The following is a 5,775-nucleotide window of genomic DNA, read 5'->3' on the forward strand; positions in this document are numbered from 1 at the left end:
ACACCAATGACACAAGCGATTGGACATATAATTACCCAAAGAAGGATGAAACTACAGCAATATGTAATGAATTATTCCAACTATTTTCCCCACTTTTCCATGACAACAGTAAGCTCAGTACAAAATTAAATTTATTAAAAGACAAGTTCGAAAACGCACTTAAATATCAAAATGAACCACCCAATTTAACATCCAACAACAGTCAAAATCAAGATGCCCATTAAAATACTTCAAAACAACATTTAATCCTTGAAGGCAAATAGAGACAATTTAGAATTTGTTCTAAACACAGATAACTTTGATATAGCCTTCCTTTCTGAAATTTTTTCACATGACGAAAACAGAAATAACAGATAACTAGCCAACTTCAATTTAATCAAAAAACACAGAGCAGATGGATATGGAGGAGTAGCCTTAGCATTCAGAAACAATATAAAATGTAGAAAACTGCAGTACAGTACAAATTGTGATATCATCATGGCAACGACGACCAATTTAAATACAAATCTAACCTTAGTTTCGGTCTATTTCGAGCCGAGAATCCTCCTTGAGGAGTTCAAACAGGAGATGTCCATGCTATTTGCACAATTAGAGCATATGACAAATGTAATAATAGCTGGTGACTTCAATGCCAAGAGCACGGCCTTCGGCGGTAACATAACAAATGCACGTAGCAGATTTCTGGAAGAGTGCATGACCAATACAGGTTTCAGATGCCTGAATACAGGTGCGAACACCTTCCAAGCGCAAATTGGCATCAGCTCAGGTTCAGTCCTTGACCTAACTTTCTCCAAAATAAATGCGACTCAAAGCTGGCTGGTCAGGCCAATCCAGTTAGGGGGAAGCCACCATTTCCCAATAATAGTGAACATAGACTACACAGCAGTCAAGCCAACTACCTTCCTGGTCAAGAAAAAATTGTTGAAGGATATTGCCAACCTCACAATCAGCAATAATCTGGATGACTTCAACAAAAAATTCTCATCTGTAATCAAAACATCATGCTACGCTTTACAAAATAATAAAATCCCCAAATACTGGTGGTCTGACGACCTACAAAAAATATACAGACATTTTATAGCTTCACAAGCAAAGGCCAACAATTTCCCCTCCATTATTAATTTCAACAAAGCCATTGCTCTAAAGAAACTCTGAAAAAATGCAGTTGCTAAAGCAAAAAAAGAAAGCTACATTAACAAAATAAGCATGGTGGACAAGCAACCGAACACGAGAATGGCCTGGAGATTCCTCAACTCCCTGAAAAACTCTCCACAGTCAGAACCAGCAAAACTCTGCCCATCTATGCACAAGCATTTTCTACAAATGTTAAAGGACCAGGTTTCAAGATCAACCAATTTCCAGGAACTCAGGTTCCCAAAAGAACAAAATTATGCAGAGGTGCTCTTCTCCATGTCAGAGTTAACCGAAGCCCTAGATCACAAAAGGCCCACAGCGGGAGGGCATGACAAAATAACATATGACATCCTCAAGGCATTAAATGAGAACGGAAAAGCAAAGCTCATTGACATATATAATGATCTCTTTAAAGACTGCATAGTTCCTCCTCAATGGAGAATCATAAACATAGCACCCATACTCAAACATGGCAAAGACCCTACGAATCTTGAGAACTATAGGCCAATATCGCTCATATCGGTCCTTGCCAAAACTGTTAATATGATGATCAAAAACAGAATCTCTAAATATGTGGAAGAAAATAACATCTTACCTATAAAGTCCTATGCATACAGAAAAAACAAATCCACGACCATGTGCATAAATGATTTACTAACCACAATCTCGCTACTTAAACAACAGAAGAAAGCAGTAGTCATAGTCAGTCTGGACATAAGCAATGCGTATAACTGTGTCTGTCTAGAATATTTAAGTAAAATCATGTTACACGAGGGCATACCCGCAAAATATGTCATGTGGATAATGAATTTCATGTCCAGCAGATGTCTAAAAATTGGTGAAGAAATGCTAGAAGTAAGCGGAGGAATCCCGCAAGGTAGTTGCCTGTCTCCTATCCTATTCAATCTGTACACTAAAAGATTGCACCAAATAGAAGACCCGGATACTAAAGTATACCAGTATGCTGACGATTTTATAATCCTATCTAGCAAACGATCCTTCTCAAGTGCAGTGAGTAACATACAGGACAAGTTATCAACTTTCCAATTGCTATGTGAAGATATAGGCTTGAACTTCAATGCCACCAAAACAGCCTCCCTATCGATGAGCAAAAGCAAGAGAAGAATGATCAACTTAGTCGTTAATGGGAGGAACATACCGCAAGCCTCGGAAATCAAATTTCTGGGAAGGTTGCTGAGCGCAAATATGTCGCTTAAGAATCATGTTAAAGATGTAAAAGCAAAAATGCTGAGGAGCCAACAGGTATTGCAATTTTCAACATCGATCAAAGGTGGCCTTAGACCAAGTGTTGCTGTAAACATATACAAAACCTTCATAAGAAGCTAAGTAGAATACGCCTGTACAACGCTGAACATGAATAAATGCATAGCAAAAAACCTAACCTCACTGCTTGCAATCCCACTTAGGAGATGTATGGGAGTGACACCTTCCACGCCGACTCACATCATTTATGCGCTTGCAGGAGAGCTCCCTCCCCTTTTCAGGGCTGAACTGTTAACTGTTAAAGAAATAATTAAACTCAAAACATACAATCAAGACCTATTTAACACAATCAAATCAACGTACCACAAATCTCCATACAGGAAAACATATGAAGCGCACAAAGACATACTGGACAACACAAAACCAAAAACAAAGTATAACTCAAATCCAAATTTAAAATTAACAACAAAAATACTAAGTAATACTAAAAACAATACCTCTCTTGAGGAAATACAGTCGACATTTAAAAATACACTCCACAAATTTAAAGAATTGGGATACCACATTTTTGCAACAGATGCTTCTGTAATGGAAAATACAGTTGGAATAGCGGTATACAACGTTACCAGCGAGGAAGAATATATTTTCAGCTGCAACAAAGCAATCTCCTCGACATCTGCAGAACTATTAGCGATAAAAACAGCAATGGAAATAGCGAGGGAAAAAAATATCGCCAAACATGTAATATTTACGGATAGCATGGGGGCGATAACACTTCTAAGGCAAAAACAATCATCTTCATACATAGTGGCGGAAATTCATATGATATTAGACTGGACACGCTTAGAAGAAGCAGAAATTGTATGGATCCCAGGTCACAAAAAGATAAAGATCAATGAAAAAGCTGACGCATTAGCCAAAAAGGCATGCACAGAAGGTATCCCTCTAAACATAAGCTACAGTGTGGGAGATGCATTTAGAGCAGCAAAAAGACGCGTATGGCAAACATGGAACAACCATTATAAGGAATTATGTAGAACCAAGGGCATTTTCTTTTTTAGCCTTTTCCCGGTCCTAACAGAAAACCCATGGTTTAAGAAGATAAAGTGGACAGCATCCAATATTAAACTCATAAACCGCCTCTTCACTGGACATACATATGATAAAAAATACCTACACAAAATCAACAAAGTTGATACTAACATGTGTGAAGTATGCAATGATATAGAAAGCGCAGAACACTCCATCTTCCAATGCCATAAATTTAATAGTTTAAGAAGAAAATACAAAATTTTTACTCGCGCTGACTCAACTAAAGATATACTAAAAACAAAAGAACATCTATATTTAAGAGAACTAACAAAATTCATAAATGAAGCAAAAATAAATATCTAAACCAAATAATTAATTATTACAATTACAGACACACACCAGCTTACTGAACCAACGCAAACAACTAACTACACACAGGACTGCCTCGAGCTATCCTAGCCACAACGTATCTGGTCATCTGCCGCAGTATTTTGCGTCGACCAACCCCATAGACAGTTCTCGCAACTGTCTTCACCAAATCAAAAAAAAAAAAAAATAAATTGATCTTGAAGCTGCTGTGGAGGAAAAATAGCAAACGATACACATATAATATGATGTGCGTGTGAATTTGCAGGTGAATTTGCACAGTGTGGTTTTAATTAACTAAAGACCAATCAGGTATATTTAGGTATGTGATATTTGGTGAAGGTTAGAATGGAGAAGCGCATACACTTGTTCAACGGAGCGAAAGCCTATGTGTGCAGATATTTCTTGATGTACTTGCGTACATCAATATGGCGATCGGTTAAATTTTGTACATATATGTATATACATAAGTACAGACACCAATATGGCGACATTATTGGAGTCACTTTCTGTTTTATTTGATTTAATATTTGTCACTTTGTAGATGCCTTTATAGCCACGAACAATATTTTATTTGCGGTTTTTTGTTTTTGAATTTTTTAAATACAATTGCCACTTGCTTTAACCACGGACAATGTAAAGCGAAAAAATATGTTCAGACACACAAATATGACTTAATCGGACTGGCGTTGCCGGAAATTTGGCAATGGGCGAGTTGAGGTAGGTGCACTGCTACTTATCTGGTTTGAATGTGTAGCTGTTCCTGGGACCTTTTATTGCAGATCCACCAATGCTTGCTGGGGCCAACTGGATATGCCAAATGTAGCTGAAGTATCCGGCTCGAAGGACCAAAATGTTGTAGTAGGGCGTCTGCAGAGCTTCCTGATGAACTTTGCTAAGTCGTTGGGGGAGCGTTTCTGCTCTGCACAGATTTTTGGGAAGGTTTTCAAGAAAACACGTTTGTTCGCTTGCAGGTTATTTTTTCTTCTGTATTTTACATACATGTACATTTCAATGTAATTGTGTAAGTGAGGTGAATTTCGTGTTCCCTGTACTATTTCCGGAGTTACATGGCGGTTGGATGGCGACTGCCGGATACACTTCTTGTGTGAACACACTTCTTGTGTGAACAAATATATACATGCAAAATGGATACATCTGCAAATTTTAGCATTTCTTCAATATTTAAAGGTGATGTTGCTTTTATTTAAATTATCGTTTACTAACTCCATTTCTTTTTCGCCAAGTAGGAAAGTATTTATTAAATTCAATTTCGCCCATTGTATGGCGTACTTAATATTAATTATTTCTTCTTTTATGAGCCCAATTTGATTTTGTAAGCTTATAGCCATCTCATCACTTATGAGAGATTCCTTCCTTATGCTATTGATTAAATCATTTGAGATTTTCGTTATTTTATTAATTCGATCTTTTAATTGCCTGTTTATGATAAGCTGCTTATTGTCTTTTTCTATAAGTTAGTTTATGGTACGCTAAGCATTATTAAGTTATCTGTGTCCGGGCTGCCGGCTACATACTTCCAAGCTGTGCCTATAATGTTGATAGCTATAGTCTTTCTCCCGCCATGCGACACTGAATTTTTCAGTGGGGATTACCTAGGCTTGCCTACTTTCCGAGACTTGTTTACAGCCTATATTAACATTCTAAGACTGACGCCGGTGCAAAAATTGTTCCACCTAAATTCCACAATGTGACTACAAAGTCACAACACTGCAAATTGTGTCAAAAGGAAAACCATCCTGTGCGTCTATGCCCACGTTTTCTACAAATGTTCGTACACGAGAGGCTTTCCGTCAACAAACAACAAAAGTTGTGCTTAAACTGCTTCACTAGACAGCACCAGTTGAAGGATTGCACTAGCGCGCACAGTTGTTTCACGTGCAAGGGACGTCACAACACGTTGCTCCACCGTAAGAGACCCCAGGCGCCCTCCGCTTCCAGTAGTTTTGAACCCCCTTTCGTCCATACAGTCCACTTCTACTTCCACCCAAGCTACCG

The sequence above is a fragment of the Drosophila novamexicana genome, unplaced genomic scaffold, assembly GCF_003285875.2.
Source record: "Drosophila novamexicana strain 15010-1031.04,08,12 unplaced genomic scaffold, DnovRS2.1 tig00002278-arrow-arrow-pilon, whole genome shotgun sequence".
In the NCBI taxonomy this organism is placed as follows: domain Eukaryota; kingdom Metazoa; phylum Arthropoda; class Insecta; order Diptera; family Drosophilidae; genus Drosophila; species Drosophila novamexicana.